A 23050-nucleotide genomic window follows, 5' to 3' on the forward strand; every position below is an offset into this window, starting at 1 on the left:
TTGGGAGTATTGGGAGGAGTGACTTCATTGTTGTTGATTTTTCTGTGTGTTTGGGTTGTTTTGAGATTTAATATGTAGATGAGCAAAAGCAGAATTATTGTACAACAAAAGTGGATCACAGTTCTTGGATTGCGTCATGCACTTATGAACCATTTTTAAACGTTAAAGAAAACTTGAGTGGGCAGAGATCTAGTCAAATCTTTTGTAAAATCTTGTCGGATGAAATCTACCTTCAATTCTAAACGTTATCAATTGGCTTAATTGGTAAACTATATATATATATATATATATATATAAACCCTTTAACCGAATGAAAAATATAAATAAAAAATTATTGGGTAAAAGGTAAACGTCTATATTAAAAGAGAAATTTACAAGGCCATTACAGCCCAAAGAGAATCTGGTCCGATTAATAAAGCCTGACAAACCCATAGTGACGTGTGAAATGTACAAACTCTGCCCACGGTATTTGGTTTCAACACTTAAGCTATAAGCTCTTTATTGGCTCGCTATGTAAAATCTCAACCGTAAATCAAAGTCCTTAGCCTCAAATGTGAGTTATAATATAGCACTTTCCACTCTTTGTTCTGGTTTGGTACTCTACACCTTTGTTTGTACATATTCGATTCTTCGGATTGAATTTTGTTCATACTTACCCAAAAAAAAAAAGTTGAAATCTATATCTCAAGGTGGAATAATACCATATGCATTATTATTTAAAAAAAATAAAAATAGAGATCGGTCCATATTCAACCCATAAACCACTTACGTGCATAAACACATATACAAAGTTCACATGCTTTTTATCATGAATTCCTAGCACTTCACATTGTATAGCTAGTTATCATGTGTATATAGGATAGCAGGCAAACGAGGGGTGAGAAGGACCTCCAATGGGGTGGCTTTAAGGTTGGTTAGCCCAAAGCTCTCACTCATATCCACTGGTTCGTCTAAAGGAGTTCCAAGTTCAAACCCATGAATCAAGCTAGCCAGTGTAAATTGCATAATTTGGAGGCTCAAAGAAATTCCAGAACACATTCCTCTTCCACTGCCAAATGGTGTCAACCCGAAATGCTGCCCCCTAACATCGATATCCTTGTGGCCAGTCAAGAACCTCTCGGGTTGAAACTCGTTTGGATCGGACCATACACGAGGATCGCGATGTATCTTCCACAGGTTCACCAATAGGCGTGTACTCTTCGGGATATTGTAGCCACCCACGACACAGTCCTCCGCGGACTCATGTGGTACAGAGAGTGGTCCAGGTGGGTATAGACGTAGTGTTTCTTTGAGGACCGCTTGGAGGTAGAGTAAGTTCTTCACATCCGTCTCTTCCACTAGTCGTCCTATTCCAATGTCGACATCAATCTCGTCTTGGATCTTTCTGAGAACATGTCGATTGTTCATGAGTAATGAGAGAGTCCAAGTGAGCGTCACAGTCGTAGGGTCAGTGCCCGCTGTTAGCATTCCCTGTATTAGATAAATTTTCATAAAAGAAATTTTAGTGATTCAATATTTTTTTGATAATTTGATAATGAAAAGAAAATGTAATGATAGTTGTAAAGTTGAGAGGTGATACAAGATGATCTGTTTTGGGACCAATCATAATTTGGAAGCTTACGTACTGTTAAAGATCAATGTTGAAGTCAAATTTATGTGACTTCACGTACAAATCAAAACAAAAATTCAACTATTTTAAAATTTTAATTTTATATTACTAGTTTGGCTCCTAAATAAATATTTCTCGCTCCGCCCGTCTGATCAATGTGCCTATGAATTTGTTTCTCAAGAAATCCTTACCGAGAAGGATGTTCTTCACTGCTTATGTTCCACTATTAGACAGCTGCTTTTAATCTGATCTAATACAACTTAATCGATCAAAATGAATAAGTTGGAGCTTACTCAAACTTGATGAATTAACGAACTTCATCTAAATCACTAAATCAAACAATATATATATATAGATATAACATGTAAATCAAAATCAACTTGGTTGTAGAACATGCACTAGGCATGTAGCTTTACTGATTGTATGAGCATCAAAATCTTGTACTGTCAAGAAGGGACAGTATCACATCCACGAAGTCTTGTTGATCACTCTTCACCATGCCAAAGTCTCTCTTTCTTTTATGCTCCTGTAACCAACCTTCAATTATATGGTCCATTTCTTTGGCTGTCTTCTTCATGGCCTTCTCGTACCCTCCCAAATCCAAACACCTCAGGAAAGGTATGGCATCGGACACCACATACACCCCCAGCAATTCAAAGAACTCTGTGATCGCCTTCCCAACTCCTGCCCCCTCTTCATTGTCGCACAAATATTGCTTCCCTACAAGCATCCTAACCATCACATTTAGGGTAAAATCCACAAACCATTCCTTCATTTCCAACTTCACCACATTTGAAGTACTTTCTTTCTTAACCCATAAGTCATATACTTCTCTTATGGAAGTTCTTACCTCTGATACTTTGATATGTCGTAGCATATCAAGCACACGGTTAGAGAGAAGCTCATGCATGACTATCTTTTTGGCCTTGCGCCAGTTATCGCCATAAGGACCCAAACCAAACATGGCATAGTTGTACGTCATGAGCTCCACTGCTAGAGACCTTGGACGGTTGGTGAAGACCTTGTCGTTGGCGGTGAAACATTCTTTAGCCAACTCACAATCTCTCACTACCAATGCGCTGTTTACCCCGAGCTTGATGTGAAGATTGGCCCATACTTGTCAGGCATAGAACCTAAGGTAATGTGTGGCAATTGAGAGCGTCCTAAGAGATGGAGGTGACCGATCAAAGGCAATGCACCAGTAGCTTGGTGTTGGGAAACGTGCTAGTTTTAAAAACTTTTGGAGGGATTTAAATTCATAGATCTTGATTTATTACATAGAGACAAGTTTCATGCAAAAATAAAACATGATGTATCATTCAATTAAAAGATTGAATACTTACATCAAGGTTTGAGTAAACCTTAGATCTCTCCTCTAAAGTGAATGTTCTCACTTATTGTAAATCCCTTAGCAAGATGCATTCTCCTTGGATCTTCATCTTCTTGGTAATTGTTTTGCCTTTAGGAATCACTCATATGCTTCCATGAATGACCTTGGAAAATTAGACTTGTGGGAGCCTCCATTAGATGAGAACATAAACCCTAATTTTCTAGAGAGAGAAAATTTATTCCTTTTTTTTTCTTCTCATCAAAAATCACCCCTAAAATATATATAGACCATGTATATTTATAGGCAACATAAAGGTAAAGAAAAGGAAACAACTAATTCTTCTCAATCTCTAATTCACGTGTCTCAAATCTAATATGATTCCAATATCAAGTTGGGCTATGAGTGAGAATCCATTGGGCCTATTATTTTATTGGCTACAATGAATTAATGATTGGCCCGGTCCATGGACCCAATTAAATTAATTCATATATTAATTTCTACTCCACTAAAAGAAATTAATTGAACTCCAATTAAATAATAAATAACCTCTAAGTCAATGTTGCACTTTGACCCCTCTATGCATAATTAGTTATCGGATAAATAATGCCATCAATCCGACTACTTAATTAATATATTTATTTTGGTACCTTTGATTATTTCTGGCTCGATCACAATAAAACATTTGTTCGACAAAAATAATAATTTAATAAATAAATATATAATAAATTATTTTGTCTAAAATCATACGAAGGCCTTCGAATTTACTTTGTGATCAACTATAATCAATACAAAATAAATACAAGTAGCAATGATGCAAATATTGAAAATATAACCCTCTAACTATTAATTACATAACTACTCGAAGTGTCGGTCTAAGGATCCCGAAGAATCCGCCGAACAAATCAAAGTAATTATTAATTAATAAAAGAGTCTATACTTTTCTCATGCTTAAGAGTCAAATGCCATGACGGTGATAGGGAGTAATTGCATACGACGGCTCTTACAATATATCTCAACCTAACGCGGATCCAGTTCAAGTCTTAATTAATTATGAGTCCATCCATAATTACCGACTATGAACAATTTATAATTACTATTTATATATCATGCATTGATTGCCATCACATACATATATATAAATATTTCTTGTAATTACATGGACACTATCAATTTCATAGTGAATCGAAATATAATACATTGAATTCACCAATTGTATAAAACATAAATATTTCAGAAACGTCAGGAACATATGTCAGTTAATCCAAACAGGAATTTGCTATGCCAGGGCATATAAATCCCAACAGCTCCCACTTGCCCCATAGCCAATTCAAATTGCACCTAACTCCAATGTTATCCAGATGATGATCAAAATTATTGATCAATGACACTTTTGATAATGGATCAACAAAGTTGTGTTCCAATGCAATGTTCTAGCTACAAGTACATTTTCTTGCCGGATAATATCATGTAAAACATGATACTTCCTATCAGTGTATTTTGTTCATCTATGGAACCTTGGGTCATTGGTTTGGACTACTTCTGCACTATTGTCGCAATATAGCTCGATAGGCAGGCTAGTATGCTCCACAACCTCTAAATCAGTGAGATCAAACCAATAGGCTTATATTGCCACCTTTAAGGCTGCAATATATTCCACCTGCAGGTTTGAGTCAACAGTTGAAATCTGCTTGACAATCTACCAACTGATTTCCCTTCCATTAAGTGAACATACACTAAGTCATGAACCTCATAGTATCTACTTCTGATTGAAAATCAAAACTAGCATACCTGACTAGGACCATATCATCACATCCATAAATGAGTATGATATCATTGATTCTCCTTAGGTACTTAATGATATTTTTCACAATAGACCAGTTGTCAAGTCCAGTATTGGACTGATCTCTACTGACTATCCCTACTATGTAGCGGATGTCCTGTTTGGTATAGACCATGGCATATATGAGACTCTCATATGCCGAAACATATTGTTCCAGTCTCATTTGCTCAATCTCCTTTGATAGTCTTGAAAAACTACTTACTAGAGAGAACCATCCATATCAATAAAGTAAGAACTCATTCTTTGAGTTATGCATACCAAACCTGGTCAAAACTTTATCAATGTAGGATTATTAAGATAAGCCTATTTTCCTTTTAACCTGATCTTGCAAAAGCTTGATCCTAGGAATCTAGCTTACATCCTGAAAATCCTTCATTTAAAAGTAATTGAACAACTACCTCTTTATTAATGACAAAACTTCCACATCATTCTAAATGAGTAGGATGTCATCAATATATATAGAATTAGAAAAATAATGACATTCCCTTGTACACTCATGATTTATTCACTAAAAAATCTTCTGGTATCTATTTGTAGATTAACTTGCCTTCCATAGGAATCACCCTACTAGAAAGTTCTACAAGATCCCAGAATTTATTAGAATACATAGATTCCAACTCTGATTTCATAGTAACTCACCAAAACGATCTGTATCCACATCGGTTCACGCTTCCGTGTAGCTTACTGGGTCCAACTCATGTTTAACAGGGATGTCCATAATGGTCTCACCTAAAAACATGACAACTGTCGAATTGGATGATAATCCTCCCACTACATCAATGTACCGATGCAAGAATCTGTGTAGTAGATGATGCTAACGCATCAATAGGGAATTCATATATTATTCTCAATCTCTATAACAAGTGTGTTCACATGTGGTACATCTGGTACTCATACCAAATTCTCTAACATTATGCTACTAGGTATGTGATTCATAATATGATTCTCCTATAGATAAACAGTGAGTGAAAACAATCAACTTTTATCTTTGAGATCATAAAATAATCAATCCTAGTGACATTTAGAGTAGCTATCAAATCTAGCATGCCTATGATCTGCTTCCAACTTACTTGTCCATATCAAGCGCACATGTGCAAGACTACCCCATATGTGCATGTGATTCAAACTAAGATTTAGTTAAAAACACAGCTCAACGGTATCCTTGAGACAGACTAAGATGGAATGCAGTTCATAATGCGCATCGATGTCATTAACGCTAAACTCTTAAATGAAAGAGATAATGTGGTATAACTGATCATAGATCTAACCATGTTAAGTGGAATTCTGTTATTCCTATTTGACACCTAAATGCATTTAGCGTCAATTGCGGAAAACTGGTACATAACACCCTCATTGACCATATAGTCTTTGCACTATCCCAAGAAATACTCATATCCTCGATCAGATCGAAATGTCTTGATAAGTTTACCTAATCTGTGCTCCACATCAGTCTTGACCCTCTCGGAATATACCAAAAGTATAAGACTTGTGTCGCAACAGGTAAATTTATCCAAAACGTGAGTAATCTTGATTGGATGTTCATAAGACTACACGTGTACGTGTGTACCGATTCAAATTGTTCTTTATGTCTATTTCATTTGGCTGATTAAGCCCTTAGAGTTATCTATCCTTCAAAACAAGATTCACAAGTTTGGTTTAGGCTCCTCTGCCTCACTAGGTAATAAACCTTCTTTAACCAATCTTTAAATCTCATTTTGATTGATTACAACCCAAAAATAGACACCAAAAATACAATGAGTCAGGAATAACAAATTTTCTTTTAACATTCAATCTAGAAGATGTAACATTAGTTTCTACATCCTGCAAATCTTAAGAGCTTGTGATTATAGTATATTAACCATCTTTCAATGCACCAGAAGCAATCGCATATCTATTCAATTTTATAAAACCAGTTTTACAAAATAACGATCTAGTTTTTATAAGCCAAAAGTGAAATAAGAATGAGATTGCGTTTCACTTCTGTGCATAAAGATAGTTCTCTAATACTAATATCCTCATACTCTCTAATTTCAGATGTAATACTCCCACTGACTTAACTACAACCTTGGCATCAGGTCAAAAGATAAATATATATCCATATCATCAAGGCTTCTGGATTCCTGAAATCCTTACAATAAATTGCAAACATGTTTAGTGGCTCCAGAATCTATCCATCAGGAATCAGTAGATACAACCACATAACATGGCTCAATGATTAAATATATATTTTCCTATGCCACGTCATTGCTTAGACAGTTTGTCCTTTAGTGTCTTAGTTAGCGACAAAAGAAACAGTTTTCTTTGCCCTCAACATACACTGCCTTATTCCTTTTAACCTTTTGGATACCCATGTTTTGTGCTAACCTAATCCTATTATCATCCTTTGCCCGTCCACTTGGGCCTAGAAGAAGATGGTATAGACTAGGTTAGATTGATAGAAACGCCCATACTTTTAGTTATCCCTTCTTCTGTTACCAATTCTATAAGAATATCAGCGAGTGTGAACTCAAACTGATTCCTTATTTACTTCACTCTGAAAAAGCCGAACCAGTTTGGTAACAAGGCAATAATCATGTCAATTTGAAACTTACCACCCAAGTCAGCCCTATTGATCTCCAGCTAATTTTTAAATAATAAACAATCATTTTTCAAAATTCGATTTCATACTGGAGTTCCTTAGGCTATCTTGATGCTATTCAAGTCTGACATAGTACTTTGGCATACTCTCTATCTAATCTCACCAAAACATCTTATTAAATTTTAACATGATGCTTGGAGAAAATAAAATAATGTAAATGTTAGCTTTGGAGCGTATTCGAGGTAAACTCTAGAATATTGCACCAAGTCATCTCATTTGCCTTATTTCACTTATTCAAAGCATTAATGTTCTCTTGGGTATCTTAAAGTAAAAGGATTAGGTTTAGGAGTAGTAAATACATTTGTACCCTTACGTTGTGAATAAAATATCTAACTTCCTTTCCCAGTCAATATTAATGAAGTCCAGTTGCATTGAATATGTAAGCAAGCAGATAAACTGGATTAGACATAATTAATCTGAATATAAATGCATTCATACAACATGCAAGGTGAATTATTAATACTGTCATGCATATTTAAAATTAAAATGAGTTTGTTAACCACATAATATAATAAATCTCAATCGAACAAGAGATCATTATCATTATTGGTGAACAATCCCTTTTAATTAATGCGGGTCCCTCAACTCTGTAGCATAATAAATCAACCAATCAATATGTCAATAACTTATCCTGTTGGAGGAGTTCATTATTACTATTGTTGAGATTCATCTACTATTAGGTGAGCACTTCCATTAAAATAGTACGTGGGTCCCTTAACCACTGCATGAAAAATCGGATAACCAATACACCAATAACTTATTTGGTAGGCGAAGTTCATTATTGCTTTTGGCGGACAAATCCCATCATCTCCATATCTCTGAAGACAATGCCTTGTCTATCTATATGAAATGATTCCCGATTATGTTTAGCCTTTCTAAAATCACCTAGTGTAAACCACTCCGTTGGGGAGCTAACACTATTGATTTTAGATTGAGTGTATAACATTATTAATGCTCTAATGAAAAATAAAACATTAAATATCTTGTCATTATAATCTAGACTCTTTAAATCATGCGTAGGGCCTTATTTTTAAAGATCTAATTACAATGAACATTTAATATTATTATTTTCATGAGATAACCATTCTTGTAATATTAAGACTCTTCAAATCATGCGTGGGGCCTTATTTTTGAAGATCTAATTACAATGGTGTTAATAACAAAGGCCATGGGACAATGTATAAAAATCCCCGCTCCTACTCAACTTTTAATCATTCATAATTAGGGTTTTCATTTTATTCATTTACATGATATAATGAATGCAAAATGTCTTGATTTTAATCCAATTAAATTTAGAAAATATTTGGACTTTAAACGATTCACTAATATTTAATTTGAAGCACACTTTAAAAAAATAAATAAATAAATAAATAATTTACAAAAAATAATTTTGCGTTTCCCTATAAGTGCCCTCAAATTAATTAGTAATCAAATCCAATTAATTTTCATAACTTAATTAATATAAATCAAGCCATTTAAATACATATCATGGATCCAATGCATGAATAATAATTAATTAACAATTATATATTCCATGCATTTCATACATCGCATAAATAAATAAATAACAGATAAAACAAATAAAATGGCCAATGGAATCAGCTTTTAACATTTAACTACTCTAAGTATTGCGGGAAGATCATCCATCGGCTTGCAAACACCCACATCAGGCTGGTTTGCACCGGGAGAAGCAAAACACCGCTTGGAACGCGCCTGGAGGGCCCCACACGCGCTCACACGCGCCTGGGGCATGCTTCAAGTGAAAACACGCGCCCCCACGCGCTGGCATGCGCCTGGGGCGCGTGGGACGCGCCCCCACGCGCTGACACGTGCGTGGGGCGCGTGGGACGCACCTCCACGCGCCTGCACGCGCGTGGAGGGAAGGTGGATTTGGCTGGCGCGTGAGACCCACGCGCCAGTATGTCATCTATGCCTCCAGCTCCTGGCGCGTGCTTTTCACGCGCCAGGCTCACCACCATAGACCTGCACTTGATTCTAGCCTCCTCCGACGTCTCTTCTCGCCGCCGGTGATACTCCGGCCACCGAAAAAACGCCGAAAAATCCAGAAAAATTAATAAAAATTTCCAGAAATTAAATTAGGCCTTAAAAAATTCCAGAAAAATTCTGAAAAATTGCTAAAAAATCCCAAAAAATTTCTGAAGCCTAATTTAACCCTCTTGGACCTTCTTGAAGCTTCATAGCATCCTTTGATGAAGATTACATGGCTTTAAATAAATTTACAATTTGAAATACAATGGAAAAAATTAAATTACATCATTAAACTTTCAAACGGCTAAATCAAAGCCTTAATTACATTCATCCAAAGATAAAATTACATTCAATTAACCTATAAGTTTCATCCATGGCCCAAACACACATCATCGTCCATTCACAATTATACATACATCATCATGTATCAATATATATCAATATATTAATTCATACATCAACATACATTAATAAATAAATATAAGCATATCAAAATTGGATCCATGAATGATGAATTTTATAAAATCATGATCTCTAGTAATAAATCAAACCATGCTCTGATACCACTGTTGGGAAACGTGCTAGTTTTAAAAACTTTTGGAGGGATTTAAATTCATAGATCTTAATTCATTACATAGAGACAAGTTTCATGCAAAAATAAAACATGATATATCATTCAATTAAAAGATTGAATACTTACATCAAGGTTTGAGTAAATCTTAGATCTCTCCTCTAAAGTGAATGTTCTCACTTATTGTAGATCCCTTAGCAAGATGCATTCTCCTTGGATCTCCATCTTCTTGGTAATTGTTTTGCCTTTAGGAATCACTCATATGCCTTCATGAATGACCTTGGAAAATTAGACTTGTGGGAGCCTCCATTAGATGAGAACATAAACCCTAATTTTCTAGAGAGAGAAAATTTATTCCTTTTTTTTTCTTCTCATCAAAAATCACCCCTAAAATATACATAGACCATGTATATTTATAGGCAACATAAAGGTAAAGAAAAGGAAATAACTAATCCTTCTCAATCTCTAATTCACATGTCTCAAATTTAATATGATTCCAATATCAAGTTGGGCTATGAGTGAGAATCCATTGGGCCTATTATTTTATTGGCTACAATGAATTAATGATGGGCCCGGTCCATGGACCCAATTAAATTAATTCATATATTAATTTCTACTCCACTAAAAGAAATTAATTGAACTCCAATTAAATAATAAATAACCTCTAAGTCAATGTTGCACTTTGACCCCTCTATGCATAATTAGTTATCGGATAAATAATGCCATCAATCCGACTACTTAATTAATATATTTATTTTGGTACCTTTGATTATTTCTGGCTCGATCACAATAAAACATTTGTTCGACAAAAATAATAATTTAATAAATAAATATATAATAAATCATTTTGTCTAAAATCATACGAAGGCCTTCGAATTTACTTTGTGATCAACCATAATCAATACAAAATAAATACAAGTAACAATGATGCAAATATTGAAAATATAACCCTCTAACTATTAATTACATAACTACCCGAAGTGTCGGTCTAAGGATACCGAAGAATCCGCCGAACAAATCAAAGTAATTATTAATTAATAAAAGAGTCTATACTTTTCTCATGCTTAAGAGTCAAATGCCATGACGGTGATAGGGAGTAATTGCATACAACGGCTCTCGCAATATATCTCAACCTAACGCAGATCCAGTTCAAGTCTTAATTAATTATGAGTCCATTCATAATTACCGACTATGAACAATTTATAATTACTATTTATATATCATGCATTGATTGCCATCACATACATATATATAAATATTTCTTGTAATTACATGGACACTATCAATTTCATAGTGAATCGAAATATAATACATTGAATTCACCAATTATATAAAATATAAATATTTCAGAAACGTCAGGAACATATGTCAATTAATCCAAACAGAAATTTGCTATGTCAGGACATATAAATCCCAACACTTGGGGTGCTAGTCTTTTCTTACTAGCTGTGTTTCCGTGACCAACTCTTGTCCTCCATATCACAAAGCAAACAACAAAAAGAAGTGGATATATAAAAAGCCTAACAGTTGTTGGGAGCATTGGGAGGAGTGACTCCCTTGTTATTGATTTTTCGGTGTTTGGGTTGTTTTGAGATTGAATATATAGATGAGTAAAAGTAGAACAAGTGCACAACAAAAGTGGATCACGGTTCATAGTTTGTGTTATGCCTTGATGAACATATTATAAACGTGATGGAGAAAAATGAGTGGAAGACATAATAGGGTGTCTGTAAGAAATTTTTGCCATAACACTGTAGACAAAATGAGCATTGACTCTTCTACTGAAAAATAAAAACAAACAGATGAGCAGTCACTCAAATCTATACAGAACACTTCTATGCAAACGAGTGGAAGATATTGTAGTCAACAAGATAATATATTAAAACCATATCCATATGCCCAACTTAATGAACTGATCCTTTACAGATTCATTTCCGATTCCCATTTCAGATGGAGTTGGGCCCAACTTAATGTATATATACAAATGGCAAATAATATAAAATTCTTTTTATTTTTCACTCTGATTTTTCAAAGTGATGTGCGGAGGACATGTACAAACTCAGCCGATAATCCTTGATAGCCCATTACTGGCTACATAAAGCCTCAACCGTAATTCAAAGTCTTTAGCAATCCTATTCCAAACAGAATTAAGAAATCCAGCTCTTGGAGCTATTGGATATGCTGGGCTTGAGCTGCTTTTAAGGAAAATTCCTTTCAAAATTTTCTCTAAGCAAGCATTCTCCCAGGCTATTTGTTACATAATTGTAAACTCCATGATCATCAAAATTACCTGCAAGAAGCTCAAATATGCATACAAATACATGAATATATACTTTTATATATATATATATATATATATATATAATTAGTTCTGAAATTGATTGCATCCAAAATGAACATTGCATGAGAATGATCAAGAACATATATTATATGTTCAAACAAATATAATATAAAACCAAATATATTCATTTATAGATACCCATCAATTTTCATATCTATCAAACTCCACAATGAATAACAGATTAATCGCATGTAGGCATCATTCATATGAGTGGCCGTGTTAATATTATTTAATGTAATTCTAAACCTCAAAGGCAATCAAAACATTACCATTTTTTTTTTTATATATTTAATTTAATTTTGTTTAATGGTTAGTGTAGTACATACCCATGTGCATGGCTGCTTTATGCGGCCCCCACAAATTGTGACACCCAAATTTTGGTTTCTACACACTCGAAGCCCATCACATGAGCCGGCCACACATTATTAAGGCTCATTTGGTTTGCGTTGTATTTTGTAGTATTTTTTTTTAGTTTAGAAAAATAACAAGTGTTTTGTCATATTTTGTTCTTTGATGACGAAAATTTGCAGTAAGAATTTTGGAACATAAATATGGTAGAACATATTTGGTAAGGTATTTCGTTTCAAGAAATATGAGAACAAAACATGTTTGACAGAGTGAAAGTGTAACCAAAATTATAAAAACAAAAACATGAAATATATTTGGTAAAGAGTGTTTTTAAATAATGTTTTAATCAATACATTATTTATAATTTTATTAGATATAAAGTAAAATTTAATTATTGCATAATTTTAGTATACAAATATATATATGTATGTATTTTTATTTATGTTAGTTTGTTAACTAATCTATAAAAACCAATAAAATATATTCTAAATTGTAAAACCTATAAATGTTACATATTATTTTGACAATTGTAGAAGACATTATTTCAGTATCGAACTGAAATAAACTTTCAACATATTACACATTACATGAGTTTGAAGATATTACAGACACGAGTTTTATAAATATTACATCATTTGTCAACAGGTACAAAAAAAGTTCATGAAGTAAAATTGAATTAATATATTACATCATTTATCAATAGCCACAATAACCAACAACAACAATATGAGCAATAACAAAAATAATATAGTTATAGTAAGACAACAACAGCCACTATAGATAATGTAGTTTCGCATATTTTGTTGAGCTAGCATAACAGCAACTACATCCTCCAACTCTTACTCCACATGAACACCCACTTGCAGACGTTGATGCATGTCATCCAACCATATAAATGCACGAGTATGCGACTAAAACATCAAAGACTTGTATATTATTATAATGCCCCTGTAATAATGAGATGTACGTATAAAAAAATTATTAATGCAAAGGAAATTGTATATCCCCCAAGCTGGACATCTATAGAATGAATGTCCATAATTCTTTGAAGTTTCAGTCGTATAAAGATTCATTCGACCCCTTCCACATGCACAAGGTGGCCCGACACCCTGTATCTCATACATGACTGTATATACAAGTTATTACAGTTATCCAAATCATAAAAAAAGTTAAAATATAGTTACCACAAGTAATTACATTTATCGAAATTGTAAAAGAGAGTTAAAATAAAGTAGTTATTACAGTTATCCAAATCCTAACAAATAGTTAAAATAAAGTAGTTATTACAGTTATCCAAATACTAACAAATAGTTAAAATAAAGTAGTTATTACAATTATTCAGACATGATAAATATCTAAATGCAATTTCAAGGGTGCTGAATTGTATTCCATATATTATTAGCAATATGATCACGGTAAATGTCGCGAGCGAGACTGCGACACATTAACCTGAACATCATCATTATCATCTTCAAATATTTCATTTATAAGCGTCTCCACAGTTACATTATCAAATATTGCATCTACTTGTGTCTCATTTCTTATAAAGTTGCAAAGTGTGGAGCAAGCTAAAACAATAACAACTTGAGATTCAAACTTATATGAGGGCATTTGCTTTAAGATGGGGAATCTCATCTTAAGCATCTCAAAACAACGCTCAATGATATTTCGCAAAGATGAGTGCCTGTGATTATATGTTTCCTCTCTATCTCGGGGTTGCCGAAAAGCTCTACGGTACTCTTGAAAGTGATACCGTTAACCCTATAAGGAGCCAAGAAGCCTGGTTGATTGGCATACTCGGAGTCCACCAAATAATATTTTCCTGCTATTTTACAAATTATAAGCAATTATAACATTATATTTAGGGTTAAATGTAAAAACCCTCCCTGAACTACAAAAATTGCAACGAACCCCCTAAACTATTCAATTTTGTTGGAGATGACTCAATTCCGGTTGTATATCACTGTTAAATGCAATATGTGCAAGCACGTGACATTTTAAAATTAAAGGACCATAATGCCCTTATAAACACTGAAGGACAATAATACCCTTTAGTAACCTAGACCCAAACACACCCTTCGTCTTCATCAAACCCAACCCTTGCAGCAGCAAACCCAGCAATGATCAAACCCATAAATTAACAACCCCAACAACTGCCACTGTCTACCACCACCATTGAACCTCCAATTCTTTCGTAAAAACATTGAAGAATTTTGTATAGGCTTAATGCGGATTCTGATAATGAGTCCGGAGACGGAGGTCACAGCCACGCCGGGAACAGTGAGCTGTCACTAAGAGAGCAGGAGATAGGGTTGCCGTTTCAACCCAACCAGCTGGAAATAGGGGTGACTAAGAAGAAATAGGAGCGATAGAAATCTATGCGTTGGGTGGATCATTCCATGAATTGCTAATTTCACCTCCACTTGTTGATTTCGAGAAACCCTATAACCCTTGGGTGAGTTCGCAGTCAATCCTTCCTGTCGATTCTGCAATACGAACGCCTTCGATCTTAGTTCCCAGATCTGATTTGTGTATAACCTAGAAAGTCAAAGTATATCTATGATAATTCGGGGGTTCTTCAACAGGATTTCCTCTAACTCCTCTGAACCAAACCTATTTCCCAAAATTCCCAAAAATACTAACTCCATATAACTCGCTGTTCGTCGTCATGCTCCAGAAAAATCGACTCGTTGCCACTCAACCCAAATCTATCTCTCTTCTCTTTGTACGATAAAAATATATATATATATATATATATATATATATATAATCGTGTCCTTACTGGTTGTGAGTTTGAGTCCTTGCATAATTTTGGAGGAGACAAAAAAAAAAAAAAAAAAAAAAAAAAAAAAAAACCGAAGACCGAACCCATCTCTCTCTTCCCTCTGCGCGCATATGTGTATTCGTGTCCTACTGGTTGTGAGTTTGAGTTGGATTTCAGTGAGCTGCAACGTGGAGTTTGTTGATGTGCAAGTTAGAAGATAACTTTTTAGGGTTTGCTTTGCTGTTGAACTCTTAAAATAACTTTTTAAAGGTTGCTTTGTTGTTTAACTCTTATTGGTTATGGATTAATGAATCTCGCCATGTCATTTGTTAGCTCAAAGACCATAAAACAAGTTCTTTAAATAAGGGTATATGTGTCATTTTGATTCATTAGCTTAAACACACTAAAAACTAAGTCGTTTTAATGGGGGTAAATTAGACTTTTCCTTTTTCCGGCTAAGTCAGCCACTGGAATGAACTGAAATGCAAAAAATTCATAGTTCTGGGTTTTTTTTTGTAGTTCAGAGGGGTTGGTTGCAATATGATAATAGTTTAGGTTTTTTTTTTTTTTCATTTAACCTTTATATTTAAAATAACTATTGTAAAATTGTAGGAAGTATGACATTTACCGTCGAGAGGGTGTGAGAAATGCATATTCTCATTATTAATGGTCTCGTTAGATATTTTAGAATCATTAGCAGACCCTTCCCACCTTGCTACAACGTACGTGAACATCATATCAAAATCCCAAACAGCCATTACATTTTGTGTAGTATCTCCCTTCCTACCATGAAATGGTATTTACTAGTTCACATGCACGTTTGCATGGATATGAGTTCCATCAATTGCCCTTACGCAATCCCTAAAAAATAGGGTAATACTTTTTTGACTTCCTTATATGGTTATGAACGTTGGTTAAATCCCGGGGAGCAATAATCTTTTTCCCTAAATCACACACTTTTTGTAAAACCGAATGGAAGTGTTTTGAAATTGTATAGGTAGTGTTGAAATCTTTCTGCTACCACACGATTCTTTTTATTGTGAGTTAAAGTAAGCAAGAATATGCCAACTTGTTTATAAACATTTATACCTTTAGAGTCTTTCAACCCTAATGACCTAAGCTCCCTACACAACTTAAAAAAAACAGGGTTGGACATCCTAAAGTTTTCAAAACATTTACTTCCATGCCCGTTCAAGATCTTCATTATATATGCTTCCCCATTTAAAAGTAAATCCTTACAAGGTTTATGGTAATGTTTCATATAATAATCCAACATACATGCCATTATGATAACACGTTCATTCTCGTCATCATCATCATCATATCATATAACTCAATTATTGTCCTAATATCCATCTATATAATACAAAATGTAAGAAACGACATCAATTACAATTATCCCAAGTCAAATACCAAGTAAGAAATAAAAGCAAGATAGCAAATAAAATCATCCCAAGCCAAATATTGATATTGTCATTACAATCATCCCAATAACATAAATACTAGTGTACTTAATATTACAATCATTTAAAGTCATAACAAAACCAAATAAGAAATAAAAATAACACACAAAATAAAGTATACTTAATAGTACAGTCATCCAAAGTCATAATAAAAGTAACACACCAAATCAAAGATTCATGATCCAACCAACTCTCTTATCATCAGGAAGGTCATTTAGAAAGAAATCCCTCCAAACTTCATCATTACATAACATCTAGGTGACCTTAGCATATTATTTCATATCAACGACCTCTAACTAATTCAAAATACTACAACATAACTTAAAATTACCTTTTGTCTTGTCCGGAAAATTTACTTTAACCTGACATTCTTCATAGACTGTTTTCATATTAAATGATGAAACTTCTTTTATGGCCTTGTCAATTCGATCACATTTCTCTCTAGCATTGTCTTTCATTTGTAGCATGACATCACTCATTGTGGAGGCAAAACTCTCTTTCTTTGGTTTCTTACCACGAGGTTCAGGAGAGGGACTGATCTTATGACTGTCTAACTCAGCTAAATCATCAATTTCAAATGAGCTATGTATGGCTGCGTGTGCGGGGGCTTGGTTGATAATGGGTAGATTAGTCGAAGTATGGACATGTGCACCTGTAGCATGTGTGCTTCCAAATATAGTGGTAAGCTTGTTAAAATGCTTGCATCCCTCTTTCAAAACTTATCATAATGATTATTCACTTACAAATTACTAAAGTACTATTAATATTAAGTTAAGTATACATTTGTAAAATCAACATACATTTATTTGAATAACTGTGATACCCCTCGATTCTAGAGCCACGGATGATCAAGTCCAAGCACAGATCCGAGGGATACCAGACAATTAATATGTAAACAAGCAGGATTACAAAAAGAATTAAGAAATAAATAATAAAGCTGAAAGAATTATAAATTAAAAATCCTTTAAAATTAAATAATTAAAATTCAATAGTCCCAAACCCTGCGATATTTAAATAACTCGGAAATCCATTTAGTGGACCCTTAATAAAATCCCAAACTAAAAAACGAACAACTGAAATAAAATCTAAAGCTAAACCATGAAGAGAAATCCTACGTCGTCGGAAGAATGAGTGACCGTCTCTGCTCAGCATGAACAAACTCTATGACTGGAACCGTCCGATACCTGAAAAATAATAGTGGGTCAGGCTCACGAACAAGTTCTATTCTAACTACAATCTAAACAGAGACCCAATACGCAGATACATCCTAGATAACTCAACAATATCTATTTAGTCCATACATATATATATCCACACTAATAGACTCTCACTGGATTACAAAGGGGGTCTCAACCTGAATAGAAGACAACATGCAAAACGCACCTGAGGTGGGCATGAGTACCTAGATCTAACAGGGTATACTTTTACCATCATAGCCAGTTATGCATCCTAATGCATATATGCTTCCTAATCATCGATCCTGAGACTCCAGCTCATATCGTGGTACCATAATCATATATATGAAAATCCTATCCTATCCATCCATAAGAAAACTGGTTAGTCATTCAACTTGGTCAACTGATCTGACCTAAATATAAGTATCCTATCCATCCATAAGAAAACTGGTTAGTCATTCAACTTGGTCAACTGATCTGACCTAAATATAAGTAGCAAGTAATCCAGTTAGTCATTCAACTTGTTTAGCTGATCTGACTTAAATATAAGTAGGATTTAATTTTATAATCCATTTTCTTATTCCAGAATAGGTAGGATTTAGTGTTTTGAACTAATCCGTCCCTAGTATGCCGCCGTCCTATATCGGTGCATACAATTCACAAAACAAATCCAATAATTGATAAAACAGAATTTAAAGGTTCATCAATTAAAATTCAGAATAAGCATAATAAAGATCTAATGAGTATATGACCCAATTATGCAACCACTGCAGATTTAAAAATCATGTCCCAATTATTTAAATTGCTAAAATCAGATTAAGCAATTAAATCCGCTCTATCCGTTAACAGGATGCAAACTTGTTTACTATTCAAATCATTAGCATATAAATAAAGATTATGCATCATAGGGTTTTAATACATCAAGAAAATAATATTTAGAACCCTCATTAATATCCCAAAACAGTTCGAGAAACCAAAATAATCCAAACAGTGCCCAACTACCTCCAATATGCATCAAAATAAGAGAGCCTGCTCTCAAAACTTGAGAGTAGTGACCAAATATAAATCTATAAGAAAAAATCTATTCAAATATAGGTAAACATCAAATTTTTATATAAAATTTTAAGATCCTATTCCATTCCCTTTCAATAGATGCACATTCTCTAAATGAATTTAATAATTTTCAATTTTAGATGGAGGATGGGTATAGAAACAATTGTGATTCTTAAAAAAAATAAAAATAAAAAGAATCGGTTTAACCCATAAAAAGATGCCCAATGACTATTTAATTTTTTTTTTTTTACATGTGTCTAAACTGTATTGAGCCACATCAACTGGGAGGATGAACTTCATTCTCCTAGAGGAGGATCCAAGCATTGTTCATTTACTTTTCTGTCAGGCTCCGAACTAAGGGTAAAATTATTACATGTTCCGAAAACTATTGGTCCCAACCAATCACATTACGACACAAAAACAAAAAGTAAAATATTATTAGATGGTGGTCCGCCAATCACATGATGACAGATAAACAAAAAAGTAAGATAAAAGCTTAGGTTTATTTTAAATGAGAAAATATTACATAATTACATTATGACATATAAACAAAAAAAAAAAAGTGAGATAAAAACTCAGTTTTCTTTTAACCTACAAATTATTACATGGTTCCCGATTTTTGATCCATGAAAAACTTTATCTTAATTTTTATTTACTCCTATGTCATAATATGAATGGTCAAGATAATTAATCTGAGGAGCATGTAAAATTTCTCTCGTAATATAATTTATGGGCCCGTGTGAGAAGGCCACCTGATAAAGACTGATCAATCGACTTGTACGGTAAAACCCCATGTCACAATTGGTGTATTGCATCAATTGACACCGCATGGAACCTAACTGAATACACACAAACAACGATTAATACGGGAATGGTTTTCTTTTTCACTCTCTTATTTTTGATAGCGATGTAAGGAGAATATTTCTGCCATCTGCATCGGACAATCAGAGTGGTCTCTTGACTCCCTTCCCGTGTGTATTGTTCGTGCACGAACGACCCTAATTTTTTTTCACTGTCTTTGACTTCAAATGAACAAGAAAAGAAATTTGGACTGTCTTTGTTTTGGTTTGGTGTTCTGCACCATTGTTTTTACATATTCAATTCCTTCCATTATTTTTTCTTATTTTACCAATTAAATTATTTCAAATTGGTAATACTAAATCCAAAGCTACAATAATAATATATCGCATCTATATGAAATATAGATATATATACATGGTACACATTCAACCCGTAAACCCCTTATTATACAAACGCATATATAATGCTCACATGCATTTTATCATATATATAGGTTAGCAGGCAAACGAGGGGTGAGAAGGACCTCCAATGGGGTGGCTTTGAGGTTGGTTAGCCCAAAGCTCTCACTCATATCCACTGGTTCATCTAAATGAGTTCCAAGTTCAAACCCATGAATCAAACTAGCGAGTGTCAATTGCATGTTTTGGAGTCCCAAATAAATTCCAGGTCACATTCTTCTTCCACTGCCAAATGGTATCAACTCGAAATGCTGCCCCTTAACATCAACGTTGTTGTGGTTCGTCAAGAATCTCTCAGGTCCAAACTCATTTGGATCGGACCATACATGGGGATCGCGATGTAGCTTCCATAGGTTCACCAGTAGGCGTGTGCCCTTGGGGATGTTGTAGCCACCCACAACACAATCCTCCGTGGACAGATGTGGTATAGATAGTGGCCCGGGAGGGTATAGACGTAAGGTTTCTTTGAAGACAGCTTGGAGGTAGACTAAGTTCTTCACATCGGTCTCATCCACTAGTCGTTCTCTTCCAACGTGGAAATCAATCTCGTTTTGGACCAATTTAAGAGCGTGTCGATTGTTTAAGAGCAATGACAGTGCCCATGTCAGCGTCACAATCGTAGTGTCAGTGCACCCCGTTAGCATTGTCTGCATCAGATCGAGATTCATAGCTCAAATTCTAACCATTCAACATTTTCATTCACGACAAAAAGAAAACATAGTAATGATTGGAAATTTGAACTGCTGAAAGAAATTGATTTTTTTCACTATTATCATGGGACAAATATTTATCTTGAAAGCATATTTACCTGTGGCCAATGATCCATGTTGAAGTGAAATTTTTATGACCACATACAGAGCATATAACTTTTATCCAAAGTTGTAGTACATGTAACCCATAACCTCTGTTAATTTTAACTTATTATTGAATTTGAAAATAAGGAACATATATATATATATATATATATATATATATATATATATATATAACTTTTTTCCAAAGTTGTAGTACATGTAACCCATAACCTCTGTTAATTTTAACTTAAAATTGAATTTGAAAATAAGGAACATATATATATATATATATATATATATATATAATATATATATATATATATATATAATGAGTACTATATGCATATACATAATTAATTTTACATGTGCACTTTTGTTAAACGTGTTTATGAATATTGTATACCATAGAAAATGTACTGTACTAAATTTAATATAGATAACAAATTGAGATTGCTAAATTTAATATAGTATAAAGCATTTTTGCATGGTTTCTGAACACACCAAAGACTCCAATAAGAATTACTTGATGTAAATACATTTAGGGTGTGTTCCGCTCCAAGAAATTTGAGCATTGAAATTTATGGAATCGAAAAAGTATTTAATTCAATTTTTTGAATTGTTTTCCTCCAATTCGGATTTTAATTTCAAGACTCTAGAGCGGAACAGAGCCTAGAAATTTTAACACAACTCATACTAAACAAACTTATTCAGTGGTCACCACTAACTGGTTTTCTCTTGGACAAGTTGCTCTGGCCCTAAAAACCTACCTGCTGCCTATGACTTTATTTTTCTCGAAGATCTTCAACTGAGCAAAATAATATTCTATTAAATGAAGGTATTCATATTTGGATGGCCCCTAAAAATCAGCTTCATGAAATCCATAAGGCATGTTTGGTCTCATAAAACAATACCAAACAGACTCTTGTATTCCTATAGGAGATTCTACCCGGCTTATGTTCCAACATTAAACACCTCATTTTAGTGCGATACAATCCAACTTAATCAAAATTAATTCAAGACAAGCTCGAGCTTACTTCTCACTCAAACCAAGTGAATTACAACAAATCCCATCTAAATCACTAAATCTAACAACGCATGCACACACATACACACACCATTTAAATGAAAAAAAAAAAAAAAAAAAAATTAAAAATTGGTTAGAGCATGTACCAGACATGTAGCTTTATTGATCGTAACTCTGTGATGGCCTACTTGTGCCCCCTCTTTGTCGTCAAGCGAATATCGCTTCCCTACAAGCATCCTAACCATCACATTTAGGGTTAAGTCCGCGAACCATCGCTTCATCTCCAACTTCACCACATTTGAAGCACTTCTTTTCTGAACCCATAAGTTATATACCTCTCTTATGGATGTTCTTATCTCCGATACTCGGACATTTCTAAGCATATCGAGCCGGGGCTTGGAGAGAAGCTCAATCATGACTATCTTCCGGCTTGGCTCCAGTAATGGCCATAAGTACTCAAAGCAAACATGGCATAGTTGTAGGCCAAGAGCTCCACTGCTAGAGCCCTTGGACGGCTGGCGAAGACCTTGTCGTTGGTACGTGGTGAAACACTCTTTAGTCATCTCCCAATCACTCACTACCAATGCTCGGTTTACCCCGAGCTTTATGGTGAAGATTGGACCGCACTTGTCAGCCATAGAACCCAACGTTTTGTGTGGCAATTGAGAGCCTCCTATCTGGCTAAGTATTCAAAGATTGTGTTTTTCTGGCTAAGTAATTCTCATTATAAACGTGGATCCATTAAATTAGTGGAAGATGTAGTGTCGGCCGGAAATCTTTGTCACAACACTATGAATAAATTATTGTCATATATTTTACTCCCTGTGCATAAAAAGGAATATATTTTTAAAA

At 34.2% G+C, this 23050-nt stretch overlaps 2 pseudogenes; both read right to left on the reverse strand.

The window, feature by feature from the left end:
* Positions 1-633: 633 nt before the first annotated feature.
* On the reverse strand, positions 634-16188 carry LOC132277517 (cytochrome P450 CYP82D47-like; annotated as a pseudogene).
* A 4090-nt stretch (positions 16189-20278) lies between these two features.
* Positions 20279-22874, reverse strand: LOC132279152 (cytochrome P450 82A4-like; annotated as a pseudogene).
* Positions 22875-23050: the final 176 nt, after the last annotated feature.

This window comes from Cornus florida, unplaced genomic scaffold, assembly GCF_030987335.1.
Source record: "Cornus florida cultivar Cherokee Brave unplaced genomic scaffold, ASM3098733v1 CherokeeBrave_3.0.0_Hap2_Chr10, whole genome shotgun sequence".
NCBI lineage: Eukaryota > Viridiplantae > Streptophyta > Magnoliopsida > Cornales > Cornaceae > Cornus > Cornus florida.